Source organism: Mus musculus, chromosome 1 (assembly GCF_000001635.26).
Source record: "Mus musculus strain C57BL/6J chromosome 1, GRCm38.p6 C57BL/6J".
Classification (NCBI taxonomy): Eukaryota; Metazoa; Chordata; class Mammalia; order Rodentia; family Muridae; genus Mus; species Mus musculus.
In genome coordinates, this window is record NC_000067.6 from 120,618,563 (window position 1) to 120,634,754 (window position 16,192).

Sequence of the window (16,192 nt, forward strand, 5' to 3'; positions counted from 1 at the left end):
AACTAACTAACTACCTGCTTTGGGAGTAAAAATTTTCCCCCAGTTTCTTCTGCACATGAACTACTGGCCAAGGAGGGGAACTGCAGATTCAAGGACCTTAGAGATGGGTTTTGCTTTTTCTTAATGTTGTTGTTTTGCCTGTTCTAAGGGGTTTTTGATATGTGCCCGTCTTTTGGATGCATGTGTTTTCTGGGGAAGTGTGGTGAGAGGGAGCAGTTGTAGGTGCATTTCAGGCATGTAACTTTGTTCTGATGTCTTATGAAATTCATAAAAACCAGAGGAGACACTGGTGAAGTTATTCCTGGTCCTGTATTGGTTTTGCGGTTCAGTTACTATTATGAAAAATACTATTCAAAATAATCACGAGCATGCTGGGCATAGTGGTGCACACATTTAATCCCAGCACTCTGGAGGCAGAAGCAGGCAGATCTTGGTGAGTTAGAGGTCTGGTCTACATGGTGAACTTCCAGGACAGCCAAAGCTACATAACAAGACCCTGTCTCAAAAAACAAACAAACAAAAAAAAACTAAAAAAGCCTCCATAACAACAACAAAAATCATAAGCATTGCATTTCTATATGAGCACAACCTGGGTAGAAATTTGAAACAACTTACTGGTCTATTTGCTGCTATTGTTAAATTACTTCTAATAAATTTGTCATTGCAGTTTGTAAAGCTTATGTTCTTGGAATTCTCAGCCTTTTCCTGGGATTCTTTTATGTACAGTCTATACATACACACTACACCATTTCTAGTGGAAATAACACCATGACATGGCACACAGTCATGGCACTATTGAAACTGCTCTCCCTCATTCTTCCTAGACCAGACTATGGGCATGAACAAAGTGGTGGCCAGAGTACAGAGTGGACCCCGAGCCACCAAGGTCTAAGAGTCTGGCAGTATGTAGGTAAGAGATGGAACTCTCTTTTAACCATTTTCTTTTGCTTGTTTGCTTGTTTGTTTTTTGTTTTCTCTGGTTCTGTACCTGGAATCTATATCACTTTTAAGCTAGGCAAGTGCTCTACCGCTGAACTACATTCTCCACTCTGTAATTTTCTTTCAATACAAAGTGGGAACTGGAGAGATAGAGCAGTCAGTAAGTTCATGCCTTGCAAGTGCAAAGACCTTGGATTCAATTCCCAGAAGCCACATAAAAGGGAGAAAGAAAAGAAGAAATAAAGAAGAAAGAGCCCAACATGGTGGTTTGTGCTTGTTAAGTAATTCCAGTGCTAGGGAAGTAGAGATGGGTAGATTTCTGAGACTCTGGCTGACCAGCCTAGGTAAGTAGGAGACTAACTTTAGGTAAGTAGGAGACAGGAGACCCTGTCTCAAGGAAATACGTGGTGACAACTGAGAAATAACACTGGTTATTGTCCTCTGTTTGACACACACACACACACACACACACACACACACACACACAAAGTGTGTATATGTAGCTCCTACACCCATGCATCCCAGTATACTAGAGCTTGCAAGTACATGTGCCTGAGCATGCATGTGCTCTCGTTTTGTGTGTGTGTTTAAAGTCTCTTTCTTCTTATTTTATATGGCCAAAGATTTTATAGAAGGGATCTTCATACTTGGGAACCTTAGGCTGTGAACTGTAAGCCTCTTTTGGGGGGTCATGAATTTCACACAGAAAGTCTAGACACCCCAACCATCAAGCAGAGCAAGCCCCAAGACCAGCCAGAATCATGGTGAAAGGCTAAGAGTGATCCTTGGATCATCTGACTCAGGACAATCAAGCGTCATTCTAATCCTCCCCCCTGCTTCTGAACTTTTCTATAGTTTTGCCACTGATGTCCAGAGAGACATTGAATTGCTGGGGAGATGGGTAAGTTGGCAGCATGCTTGCCAGGAAGGTGTTAGGATCTGACTTTGGTCCACAGTGCCTACAGACATACTGATGTCTGCACTTCTGTCATCACTGCAATGCTGTGATCCCAGTGCTGGGAGGTAGAGACAGGAGGATTCCTGAGACTCTATGACTAATCCAGCCGAATCGAAAGCTCCAGGTTCCATAAGAGGTTCCTTTTTAGAAATAAGTGGAGAGGGACTATGGAAGACACTTGAAGTTGACTTCTTGCTTGCACAGGTGCATGTACACACACAAACACACACATGAACACACAGAAACACACATACACATGAACACAATGAACACAGAAAAACATACACAAACACATACATACACACTAACATACATGCACATATACTAAGGAAACAAGTTATCCTACCATAGGACCATCTAAGCTTGCTAACTCTATATTCTATCTATCTATCTATCTATCTATCCATCTATCCATCTATCTATCCATCTATCATCTACCTATCTTCCATCTATTTATTTATTTATTCCTCTAAGTGGGGGAAGACATGAGAGGCAAAAAGGAAAGAGTTTCTGAGAGACCTAAGGCTGATCTTTTTTTAAAACTGGAGTTTTTGCTGTTTAATAAATAAAACTTGCTATGTCAGTCTGGGAGATGTGACGTTCACCTGAGTAGATGAAACATTCATGAGAGTAGCCTGGGGGGGGGGGGATGCTTGGGGTACAGTTTCCTTCTGCTCCTAGAGGAGATTGTAGGGAAGCAGGTGCCTTAGCTCAGATGGTAGAGTTCCCACCAGGCCTGGCCTTGGGAGAAGAACTCAAACTTCCATAAGGATGGGGTCCTTATCTTTTGGTCCTTTGTGAGCCTGTTGGGGCATCAGGAAATGAACCCAGGTGACTTGATGGGGAAAGGAGGAGAGGGGTGACAAGTTCTATCTGTGCTCAGTTCTATCTGTTTTCTTTTCCTTCTGTGCTGTCCCTCACCCTGTGCGACTGTGAGTACAACTAGGAAAGTATGGCCGGCAGAGAGAGAGAGAGAGAGAGAGAGAGAGAGAGAGAGAGAGAGAGAGAGAGAGAGAACTGCCTGTCCCGTCTGTCTTTGTCCTAGGTTGGGAAGGCCTCCTGGTCAATAAATACATATTAATCATGTGAGGGAATTGACATGCAAATGAAGGGCACCATTGACAAGCCCTAGATGGCAGAGGGAGAGCCCTTGCAGCTGTGGTCCTGCCTGGAGAAGCCAGGGCTACGCCTGGTGATTGGTTAGGTGTTTTTTTTTTTAGGGGGCAAAGCCTTCTTTTCCACTAAGTCTGTAAAAGGGGGAACTGGCCCTAGAGGTGTCTACAGGATCTTTTGCCTACACGTTTCTTAGCTCTGCCAGCTCTCCAGATTTTTTTTTTTTCAAAAATTAATTAAAGTCTGTCAATGGCAGGCCACCCTTGTGGATCGCTGTGTCTCTCGGCCCAACTGGAAATCTCCAAAGGTACTTTGTTCTTGTGATCAAAGAAAAGTTGAGCCAACCAGAAAAAGAGTTAAAAGCTTAGGTGCATTTTTTTAGAGGGACGCTTGATAGTGCAGGAATAATTATTACCTGCCATTGTGAATTACTGCTTATAAAACAGCATGCTGTGTATTGTTGTGGCTCTCTGGAGCAGGTACCTCCAAATAACCTTGGTATAGGCAGGACTACGTTTCAACTCAGAGTCTTCAGAATGCCTAACACCTGTGGGCACAAATATTTCATATTTTAACCTATTGTGGTAAACTGTGAATTTGGTGCTGGGGAATTATACATACAGAGCCTGGTGTTATAAAAACAAAAGAGTCATGTTGTATTACATACCCAGCAGGTCATTGTGATGAATACAGTTACTTTGCTCATCAAAATCATGGGTGCATAAACTGTTTTTTATTTTAAAAACACTGATAGTAGACTAAGTTGCCATTTAGGTTGAAATAGAAATGTACAGGGTTAATTTTGTCCACAGTCAGCCTGGCTTCAGTGTTCTGCTCAGGGGTATGGATGGAGTTTTATGGTTTAGGTTTTGAGTTGTGTCTGTGGGCTTCTATTATCTGGTAGACATGCATGGTGACTTTAGAATGGCACCATGAGCTCTTGGCTTTGGTGATGCGCCTTGGTCTAAGGATGTCAAAATGGGTCCTGATTTGGTAAACACCTGGGCCATCTGGGCTTCTGGCAAGTCAGGTCCAGTAAAGCCTTTTGTGGGTGTTCGAGCTGGGCCTGGTGCCTCTCATCTTTTGTGGTCTCCATCTAATCTCACCTAATGCTCTGCAACTGAATATTAGACATTGTTGTACAACACAGTCCTGACGGAAACACATAGGAATGTAGATATGGGAGGACTGTATTCTTCCGAAAGGAACAGTGACAGCAGTAGTTGTAAATTGACTGTCTACAGTCATGTGCAGACCCAGCCTGTTATGTGTTCTGGGTTATGTTAATCCTAATCAAGATACTGGCTTGCGAAAACACCCTTGTTTTCATTTTAAATCTATCATGGTGTTCTTTGATAGAGGTGTGTTGATCTCGAAACCCCACAGTCTGTTCAAAATTCAGACACAGACTCTCCTAAATTCCTTCGACCAACGTATGATGCTTAAAGCATTCTGCTAATATTTACCTAGATTCTAGATGGATCGAGGATTACCTGGAATTAGAATGCAGCAAACCTGTTGTCTGTTGGATTTCTCTGTGTGCATGTTTGTGTGTGCACACAGGGAAAGGAGCTGCTACTAGAGATAAATTATTTAACATGATTTTCCTGTATTGTGGAGAGGGAGGTTGGGCCTCATTTTTCGGATTATGATTTGTGTTATGAAATGCTTATCAAATGTTTTCCAAAGATTAGTTTAATTTTAATTAAATAAACCTTTCTCAAGAGGAGGCTCCCAACTCTTCCTGTACCCAGAGGCTAACGTACTTGTTGTTTTTAATTATTTTGTGCTGTTACCCAAACTGCTTTGGGTACTCCTGCCCAATTAAATCAAAGGCCCAGGTTCCTTATGCACAATATGTTTAATATTTAATTTTAATTAAATTAATTAAATTGTTTATTTAATTTTATGTGCATTATTGTGCATTGAATAATGTAAAATTCATGGGGTGGAGAGGTAAATCGCAGCTTCTCCAAACAGGCCCATTACAAGGTTTCTAGGAAAGTTTGAAGGGGAAATGTCCCAATGCCAGACAAAGTGAACTGTGAGCTACTTTCCCAGTGTCCTTCAGCTGTAGCTTCTGGAGGCTGGGTTTGTAGGTCTCCTTCTCCCGCTGGAGCTGGCCTGCCAGTCTGCAGATGTTTGCAGCTGCTTGGCAGACGCAAGAGTGTAAGTGTGTGCACACTGTTGTCACTGTGGTGACATTGTCTGCCTTGCTGAGCACACAGCCATCAGCACAGGAACTCCTAAGAATGTCAATTTTTTATTTTATTTTTAAAATGTTTACCCAGAGGCCTGGGTAAAACTTTCCATAACATCTTGCCCTATAGAAACAATCTAAGCCAGCAGGTTTCAGAAACCCTCCCAAGGCTGAGCATAAACACCAGCAGGTATGTTTTGGGATCTCACCTTTGGCCTGGAAGCAGTTTCTTCCACTTTCCAGTTTCCATCCCAGTTTGCTTGTGTAGGAATGTTTGTATGTGCACAGTGACCAGCTTTCTGTTTTTCAATGGAGGGGATAAACTGCCAGGAAACCAGCTTCTACAGAATTGGGAAGCAGAGAGACGCAGACACTAAGATAATGAAAATAAAGAGCCCCTTCTAATACTGCTCACTGTTCCGAAACTCACACCCGAGCTTGTAAAACACAGGACACTGGAGTCAGGAGTTCTGACGTGCCTGAGACGAAGGAGCCACTGAATTTTCTCTTTCCTGTTTTCTGACTTAGCAATGACTTAGAGTTATCACTCCCAGCATGACCTGGCTTTTGGGTTGTCTGAGCCAAATTTCTAAACTTGACCTCACGTCACGGAGTATTCGCTGGATTTCTTTTCATCTCGAGGGTTTGTGCCCCTTGATCACAGTTGAGTTCTTACACCTCTCCTCACTCTGTACAGTTTTTGATGAAATAGATTGAGTCTTTGTGGGTGCCTCTTGCTTATTGAAACTTGTTAGCTACATCCAAGGAAAGTTGATTAACTCGGCTGCAGGCGAAAAAAGACAGAAAGGGAGAAAAGAAAGAGGGAAAATGGGGAAGAAGGAAAAAAAGGAGAAGGAAGTAGAGAGAGAGAGAAAGAGAGAGAGAGAGAGAGAGAGAGAGAGAGAGAGAGAGAGAGAGGAGAGAGAGATTTCTTGGGCTAAGGTGCCTGGCTCTTCGAAGAGCCCTTCTAACAGAGCAGAGCTACTAAAATATAAACGGCTTTCTCGTTACTGCAGTTTATTTTCCCCCCAAGGCTGGTTTTGTTTCAGTAGATTAAATATTATCATAAAAGTAGCTGGTGATGCAGTAAATTAAAAATCAAGTTGTGGAATATTTTGCAAAAGCCTTTTATTTATTTTTTTAAACTTCTATAGCCCTTAACCAGTCACGGCAAACATTAGCTTAAATGCATTTTCCCAAACAGAACTTTTTTGGCTTGAAACAAGAATTTGGAAAAATTCAAATTCAGTTAGACGCAATGGACCTAGTGAAAAAGCTACTCAGAATTTCTTGAGAGTAAGGGTAGCGAGTATGAAAAAACCAACCAAACAAGCAAGCAAGCAAGCAAGCAAACAAACAAAAACCCCACAGAAATCTTCAAGCCCCCTAGATCACCGTTGCTTTCCATTTAGCCTGCACATCTGTAAACTCATGGACAATTTTAGTGTAAAACATAAGGCTGGCAAGCTGTATAGGAAATGTAAGTATGTGGGGACAGATGGAGCGGAGTCCCGGGCAATGCTGTGTCACCACATTTAACATCAAATTATGAATTAAACAAGAAGAATGAATAACAAATTAGGATTCGCTTAAGCCTAGCTTTGTGCAGCCGGACAATGAAAATTTATTTGAATGCTATTCCTTGATGATGTTGCAGAGCTTTCCCCAGCAGAAGATACCCAGTGAAGACAATTATTGGAAGTTCATCTTCTGGGCACATCTTAGAAACCTTTTGATGGCAACGGAAATGTCTGTGCAGATTTAGATTTTCTAAACCCTCCCCTAGTCTACTCAGTGACTGCTTCTGCTTCAGAACTCCCAGGGTCGAGGGGATTTGTTGAGCGCGTTCTGGCGGGTGCTATCAAACAGGTTAAAATTGAGTTTTGGGGGAAGGTTTTGTTTTGAGTGTGTGTGAGAGAATTATCGAATACTTGACTGCCTAGGACTTCTGCAGCATGTTAAGGACTGGCAGGCTCCCTGGACTCCAGCTGTTTGCTAAAGCTCACTTTGCAAAGCTAAGTGCCTTTTCGCAAGTCCAGCTGCACGCCTCTCACCTAGATGCAACCTGGAAATCAGGCACTCTGGCCTCCTTAATGCCTTCCCCACATGCTGAACCTCAGGCGAAGAAAGGAAAGGTGTCTGGGATATGAACCCACAGAACAGACAAGTTTGGATATACTAGGAGCCATTTCTAGTGTTACTGGGTGTGAGGAAACTTCTCAAGCCACGAATGTAACTTATGGTATATCAGCACTCGGTGTACTGAGACAAAACAGAGAAACATAATAAAATAGACAGTGATATACAACCTGCTTGGACCTAAGGAATTCAAGGAGAGTCACAAAACGCTGTCCAGCATGACTGAGGGTTCCATGTAGGAAGACGTTATGCCAGAGTAATGCTCTATTATGGTTATTATTGTTTACAAATTGTAATTTTGGGGAGTTGCACACATGCCACTGTGTGTGTGTGCGTGTAGGTCAGAGGACAGGTGTCAGGGATCAATTTTTCTTCCTACCCCGTGAGTTGGGGATTGAGTTAGGTTGCCCGGCTCAGGGGCAAGCGTCTTTACCCATTGAGCCATCTCTGTGGCCCTTAGCATTATCATTATTATTAATAATTTTTTCCTTAGATTTTCAAGAAGTTAAAAAGATGGTTGTCTTGATTTTACTGCCCCTGTGTACCGTCTGTCACTGCTGGAGTTCTTTCTCCAACGAGAGATGTCTCTTTCCAGGAGGAGTGGCTGCTGTGTAGCTCACCGAGCACACTCCCCTGCAATCCTGTCTTTTGGATCTCACACACAAAATCTTGTAGAAAATAAAAGTAGTCAGGAGATCCACTCAGTCAAAGACTGCTTTTCTAGCACACAGAGAGTCCTGGATTTGATTCCCGTCCCATTGTGAATTTAGTGTCATGGGGTTAGGAGGATCAGAAGTCCAAGGTCATTTCTTGGTTTATGGATTTCAAGGAGTGTCCCCAGGACAAATAAGACCAAGCCTCATAAAGAACGAGAGAGAGGGAGAGAGAGAGCATAAGATGAAAGAAAATAGTAGTTAAATATATTCAAATAGTACTTTGTAAAATTAAAAAAAGAAAAATTCCAGTTTGGTCAAAGAATAGCCTTTGCATTTTTAAAAAAATTAGGCAGTCCATTTCTCACCTCTTTCTTCCTCCTGGCCGGGTTGCTTCTCTACAAAATGAGCATTAGCGATAATATGAACATTAGTGTGCTCTATGTGTGTGACACCTTTGAGACTTTTATAAAAACTGGGGCAAAACCTGGAGCCTGCTCTCTGTCCCTCAGCCTGGACTCTTCCCCTCCCGTCCTTGGAAGATTTGAGCAGCTCCAAGGCCAGCCTGGTGTCCTCTGTGGTACCGTTCCATTCCGTGCCCTTGAGCAGGAGGCAGCTAATTTCCTGCCTTTGGTTTCATTTCAAAATGGGCTTCGTTTTGAGGAGTTGGGGGCTAGGGAGGTAGAGAGAAAGGAGGGAAATATATCACCCTAAGCAAAACCGTTTGGCAGAGGTCTTCAAGGATGGCCGCCCCCCTCCTGCAGCTGCCTCTGCCCTACCTGCCCAGGCCCAACATGCTAATTACATTCAGGCTAAAGGCAGCAGCAACTACCTGGCTGCAGCCCAGAGGATATTTGATTTTATTTACAGATGAGTTGTTCCCCCTGAAATCTCGATTGTTCTGGAAGCTGTGACAGAAGGCAGGCCAGCCTCCATTTTCGGCAGCTCCAGCTTAGCTGCAGCAGGACCTGCCTTAATTAGCTGTGCCATTCAGAACAGAGCCACAAGCCGGCAGGCCTGGAGGAGGGGCAGCCCAATATCCTAAAACCTGCTCCCTGCCTTTTCCGTCAGAGGGGACTCTTTTTAAAACAATTTATTTATTTATTTATTTATTTATTTATTTATTTATTTATTTATTTATTGAGACAAGGTTTCTCTGTGTAGCCATGACTGGCCCAGAACTCATTCTGTAGATCAGGCTGACCCTGAACTCTGAGATTTGCCCCTGCATCCCAAGTGCTGGGATTAAACATGTGTGCCACCGTGCCTGGCTCAGAGGGCCTGGGTCAACTCTAGACTCCCCTTGTGCTCCCCTAGTAGGACTCCCAAGTTCCCAGTTCACACCTGGGTTTGTGCCCACCCTCATCCTTTCTGCGTGCAAGGATTTCTTCATATACCCTTGTTCCTGCCAACTGAAACGCTGTAGACTTTCTTTAAAAATCTTTTTTTGTTGTTGTTTTGTTTTTTACATTTGTTTGTGTGTGTGAACGCTCATGTGCAGGTGCATACAAAGGCACATATGTAGAAATCAGAGGATACGGAAGAGAGTCAGGTCTCTCCTTCAGCCATGTGCTCTGGGGATCATACTTAGGCCACCAGGCTTAATGACATGTGCCTTTACTTAAGAGCTATCCTGTTGCCCCTGAAACTATTTTTAAGAGTTAGTTTGCAAGTGGGCTGGGGAAGATGGCTCAGTGTGGCGCTTTTTCCATACAGGCATGAAGACCCAAGTTTATCTCCTTAGCACCCACATACGAAGCCACATGTCTCCCACTCCCAGTTCTGGGGAGCACGGGTTGCATGAAGAGACACTGGCCAGACAATATGGCTGAGTCTGTGATCTCCAGGTTCAGTTTGAGACCCTGTCTCAAACAACAAACAACAACAACAACAACAACAAACCCCACAATAAAATGAACATACAAACATACAAATGAACAAAATCAACCAACCAAAAAAACCACAGAAAAGTGTAGCACCACTAAGACCTCTGGCCTCCACATGCATATTCACACTTGTGTATACACACGTTGTACAAATGTATATACTACACACACACACACACTTCACAGACCATACATATACTCTCCTTCGAAGACATGAAAAGGGTCTTGTCAGTTTATATGTGAGTCTCACTTTTGCACAGAACATCACATTTCCAAGTCTGTGGTCATTCCCTTTCTTCCTCTCACTTGGCTCAATACTTTTCTGCTCTTTTCCAAGCTTACATTCGTCCCAGGAGAGGAACTTGCCGGTTTTTTCAGAAGAGTACACAGGCTACCAGGAGAGTTGTGAAAGAGTGCTCAGAGTGAAGAAAAGCAACATACCAACTCCCAGGTTCTCTCCCCCGGAAGGGAACACAATAAATGTGGGCCTGAGAGTTCTGGGCGGAAGTTGCGTTCATGTAACTTTGTTGCCACCAAATCTGACCTATCTCATCCCACCCACCCCGAGAACCAGCTCCAGTGGGCGCTGGTGAGCTACCAAACACTTTCCCGAGAGGCTATGGTTGCGTTTCAAAGCATGTAGGGCAGGCTTATGGGACTCAGAGGAAGCCACCTTTTAAAGGATAGCAGAGATGCTGAGGATGAGGAGACAGATGCGGATGTCATTGAACTTCTGGTCCCTGGTGCTCAGAATATAGGCACGCACCACCATATCCTGTTTATTCTGTTCTGGACATAAAACCCTGGACCTTGTGCATTAGTTGACAGCAGTCACTCTGGCAATTGAGCCACATCTCCAGGACAAACAGGGATGGAGAGAGCAAGTCACGAGGGAAGCAGACTACTCCTCGACAGGCTTGAGTGAACATTGGCAAATCAGGTGCTCCCAATATGATTGTGGGGAGAAAACTGTGATCGTTTGAAATTTGAAATATGGTGTTCAGGCTCTGGGGAGATGGCTCAGTTGGTAAAGTGCTTGCTGTACGGGCATGAGGACCTGAGTCTGGACACACAGCACCCATGCAAAGGAGAGGATGCTCCAGTGAGCGCCTGGAAATCCAGTGCCGGGAGGGCAGAGGCAGAAGGATCCCTGAGAGCAACTAGACAGACTAACAGCTTCAGTGAAAGGCCCATCTCAGCAAACAGGATGGAGAGCAGATGAAGGAGATATTTGAAGTCAACCTCTGGCCTCCACACTTACATGCGCGCACGCACACACACACACAGACACACACACAGACACAGACACACACAGACACACACACACAGACACACACAGACACACACACACAGACACACACACAGACACAGACACACACAGACACACATACACAGACACACACAGACACACACACACAGACACACACAGACACACACACACACAGGCACATACACACACAGACACACACAGACACACACAGACACACACACAGACACACACACACAGACACACACAGACACAGACACACACAGACACACACACATACACACACACAGACACACACACACAGACACACACAGACACACAGACACACACAGACACACAGACACACACACAGACACACACACACAGACACACAGACACACACAGACACACACAGACACACACACACAGACACACACACACAGACACACACACACACACACACACACACAAGTCCGCACACACATGCGGAAGGGGAGTGGAAACAGAGCTCGCTAGAATTTCTCCTTCAATCCATTGCTGGTTTCCCTGGTTTGGACTGTTTGATTTTGAACTGTTGTGTTGCCTCTTGTTTCTCTACAGTGCTTAACATGGCTCTGCTTTAGCCAGAAGGCAGGTGAATTCCCCTTTTCTCTGTGTGAAAAAAGAACCCTTGTATATGCAGGGCAAGCAGCCTACCACTGAGCTCCACCCCACCCCTACCCTTGGTTTTCTTTTGGGGGGAAATGGTGTCTCAGGGAAGGGCTTGGATGCACAATGCTTTCAAAGGAAGGAAGACTTTGGAGTTAGACTAGACAAAGAGAGCTATTCATGTGAAGTTTAGACCAGCTGAGGCCAAGTCGCAGGTAGTCACTTTGGGAAAGTGTCCTAATTTTACCTTTACTGTCCTAAAACACCCTGACCAAAACAATTTAGAGCGGCCAAGGGTTTACTCAGCTCTCAGTTCCAAGTTATAGCCCACCATGTGGGAAAGCCAGGACAGCCAGGCAGCTGCCATCCCCCCTCCGCCCCCCCTCCATTCTATGCAATTCTGGATTCCTAGGTTAGGGAATGGTGCCACCCACAGGGGACTGTATCTTCATCAGTTAATAATCAAGACACCTGCCACTGGCATGCCCACAGGGCAACCTCATCTAAATAATTTCCCCCCTGTAACTCTCTTTTCAGATAGTTCTAGACTGTAGTAAGTTGACATTTTAAACGGATCATCAAAGAAGGGTAGGTACATCTCCTGGGACAAGTTCTGGCAGCTCTAACCACCAGGCTCATGAAAACAGGATATTATTTTTGTCACAGATCATTACATCGGGATCTGGGGACTAGAGACAAGTCCTACCTCCAGCTTTGTGACCTTTGAGTTGAACTCTTGCCATCTCTGTGTGGGACTCTATTAAAGGAAAGGCCAACCAATCAGGTTGACTAGTAGGGTTGACTGGACAATTCCCTAGTGTAGTTGGAGTCCTGGTTCTGAGGGAGGAAGATCACGTGACGAGCTTTAGCTTCTGTTCTCACCTCACCAAAGACACCCTGGCCAGTTACAGGATGTTTCCTTGTCTTGAAGTGGAGATGCAACAGACATACCATAAGCTTAGAAGGGCTGGCTGCTAATCCCATGCATCTTTGATTAATACAAATGGGAAAATGAATTTATTATTATGCAATGAATATTTATAAGGTAAATAGCGTTTATCAGATACCAGGCATATTGTTGGTCTTCAGTAAATTGGAGTCATTATTAGCACTGATATTATAGATATCCTGGATGGCCAACGTTTTAAAAAATGTAAGCCAGAGCAGAAATGTTGCCTCATGATGGGCAAATGGTAGGTGTTCACTGCCATGATGGGACTACTTTCTAAGTCTTCCCAGGAAAGACTGATGGAAATATGATGGTCTCAGACTCCTGGGGGCCAAGGCTTCCAAACCACGGTGAAGGGGTCAGCTATTCACTATGACTTCTGTGCTTTAAACAGGAGGCAGAATCTGAAGGTCTTATCTGAAGGATTCCCTCTACTGAGAATGATGGCCCTGATACTGGCTTCTCTTTAGCTCATAGCAGGCTTTAGCTACCACACGACTTGGGCAGGATCCGGGGAGTCTGATAGTGGAGGGTGGAGGGATACCTTGATGGATGCAGGCTTGGGATTAGAATGTGGGTTGGTGGAAAGGGTCTGACCACAGCTGGGCACTACATGGAGAGGAAAGAGGGAACCGTTGGGGTGGTGGCTTTGGGCTGACAGCAACAGACTGAGTTCCTATGCATGTCAAGCTAGGAGAGAGCTAACCTTCCTGCAGCTTTTGCCCAGATAGGCAGTGATGTTAACCACCCTTTTGGTTCCATGGTTCTAGGTACAGTAGACCTTTTTCTGTCTACAGTTGGCAACCTAGTCCCTTGCTTTCCCTCAGGAACAGTAGTCAGTCCAAGGGAAAATCTACAAGAATGCTTGTCCTCTTCCTCCTCTGTGTGTGTGCCTGTGTGCCTGTGTGTGTGTGTGTGTGTGTGTGTGTGTGTATGTGTGTACACCCATGGAGGACAGAAGTCTATCCTCAGGAACTATCCACCTCTTTTTTGGTGACAAAGTCTTTCACTGAACTCGGAACTTACCAAGAAGGCAACTGGTTGACCAGTGATCCCCGGAGATGAGAGCAGACTGCCAGTGCTTGGCTTTTTAATACATGTGCTGAGGATCAGACTCAAGTCCTCATGCTGACACAGCGAGGACTTGAACAACGAAGCTACTCTTCCAGCACCCCTCCTTTCCTTTAATATTCGCTATTAAAAGCTATCAAAAGCAATCATTACATTTTAATTTAAGAAGAACCACCCACAGCATAGTCAAACCACACAGCCATTGGAGCTGCCCTTTTCCAAAGACACTCTTTGTCTTGCCCCTGGTCTTGTTTGCTGATGTGAAACTGTGGATGCCATATAGTCTGGAGCCTTCTGTTTACCTTAACATCGATGGTAGAACATCTTGCTCTGCATTGTCTTCATTGAGCTCAAAACCATTGAGAGGCCATTGTCATACTCTCAGAGGGTATGCTGTGGCATGGCAGGTGCCCCCATCATGGGTGTGCATCCTAGTTCCTTCTTTATACTACCTCTGGTCACTGAGAAGTCTGAAGATAGGCAAGGCTGGGGAATACAGAAGAACTTAGAGACCCTTTGGGCTGGAGAAGCCTGGGTGCCAATAGGAGATTAGCTAAAACCCGGGCACCACTGAACTCTAAAGGTGTGCCTCTTTTGGAGCTACCTTGTGAGGGTGGTGTCCTGCCTGATTTATAGGATTTAGGTGGAAGCCTGCTGCTGATGTTGAAAAACTCAAATCCTCCACGAATCTCAGATTTGTCATGTGTAAAATGGGGTGCTGGTACATAGTTCTTGAAATTAGTATGGGATTAACTGAGATAATGTTTAAAAAGTGAACACTGAATAGATACTGGCTTCCTAGAGTTTCTCCTCCGAATGCTTGGAGAAGTTCTTATTTTTCTTTACTATGATTTTTAAAATTATGAGGGTATGTGCACATGAGTGCAGGTGCCTGCAGAGGTCAGAAGAGAGTGTCAGATCCCCAGGAGCTGGAGTTGCAGAGGGTTGGGAATGGCCGGAAGTAGGTGTTGGGAACTGAACTCAGGTCCTCCTCTGAGCTATGTCTCCAGGCCAGTGATTTTTGCTGTTGTAGTTTGTTTTGTTTTGTTTTTGAGACAGTGTCTTATGTCGTTCTGGCTGGCCTTAGACTCGCTATGTAGCTATGACCTTGAACTTCCCCTCCTTCCCCCTCCTGTGCCTTCCAGGGACTGTGCCACCATCACCCCTGGTTTTGTAGTACTGTCAAGCAAAGGCAGGATGCTGTGTATGATAGGCAAGCACCCCACTGACTGATCTACATCCCCAGCCCTTGTCTTAAAAGACCCATCAACAGTATCCTGAAGATGTTGTTTGGGCTTCAATCTTCTCAAAAACTCACTGAGGGTGCCTTTGAAGTGGCCTGATCATCTTTGCCTACTTTCTTCCCAGGGGAGCCACTCCTGAACTCCACCAGCAACACCTACAAGCAAAAGTATGAATATTATAGTGGTTCATAGTGACATTCAAAAGGTCCTTTCATCGCCACCACACTCCCTTTCGGGAAGAACTGTCTTCTCTCCTATTTTCCAAGCCTCTCCCAACCTTTCTCTAAAGTAGTGGGGAACTGGAAGTTAGAGATGCAGAACTCAGTAGCCGACTGAATAATCGAAGGGCACTAACAGGGCCTCGGGTTGGTAAGGTGCTGTGCTTGCACTGGAGACTAGGAAGTCTGGAGGTGACTACCCTGGCATGTTTGTTTGTTTGTTTTGTTTTGTTTTTTCGAGGCCGAGTTTCTCTGTATTGCCCAGGCTCCCCGGCTGTCCTGGTACTCACTCTGTAGATCAGGCTGGCCTTGAACTCAGAAATCCACCTGGCTCTGGCTCCTAAGTGCTAAGATTAAAGGCATGGGCCACCACTTCCCGGAATAACCCTGGCGTTTAAAAAAAAAAAACCCAGATTCTGTGTTCTAGACTTGCTCAAATCTCCTAATTTGGAAAAACCTAGAATGGTCTCTACCAAGCGTTCTGTGGAAGATCTGCCTCATGTGAAATATAAGAACCCTGTAGGTCCAGGAGAGCTTGGACTCCATTTTAAAGCTAGATACCTTAAATAGTAAGAATGATTGTGTGTAGGGGGATAACTCATTGAGTAAAGACAAGCTGTCATAGAAAACACAAGGTGACTTGGGTGGCAAAAAGTAAAATAAATAAATAAGATGAAGAGCGGTAAGACATCTCACATTAAACTTTGGTCTCCACATGCATGTGCCTATACATATGAAATATGAACACATATGTACACATATGGAAACACATACCACACCCCCCCACACACACATACACGAACGAATGGATGAGTGTGAACAAGGGAGATGACCTCATTAAAAGTGTCAGGTAGCTGTGGGGTTTTCCTCAGACTTTGTGAGGTTCAGACAAGAACAAATGGATTAATCCTGACAGCAGTCATTTGTC

At 44.5% G+C, this 16,192-nt stretch overlaps 1 long non-coding RNA gene across 11 annotated transcripts in view; it reads left to right on the forward strand.

Moving 5' to 3' along the window:
- Window positions 1–16,192, forward strand: part of 2610027F03Rik — a 148,914-nt gene that overhangs the window by 3,909 nt on the left and 128,813 nt on the right. For 6 of the 11 annotated variants that reach the window (XR_878468.2, XR_878474.2, XR_387323.3 and 3 more), the window contains one exon: window positions 825–910. The exons of 1 other annotated variant lie outside the window; for it this stretch is intronic. This is a non-coding gene — a long non-coding RNA (RIKEN cDNA 2610027F03 gene). Of the gene's footprint in view, window positions 1–824; window positions 911–3,036; window positions 3,318–16,192 lie in introns of those variants that run through there. 4 more of the 11 variants (XR_001779384.1, XR_878477.2, XR_001779383.1 and 1 more) reach the window with 3 other exon arrangements.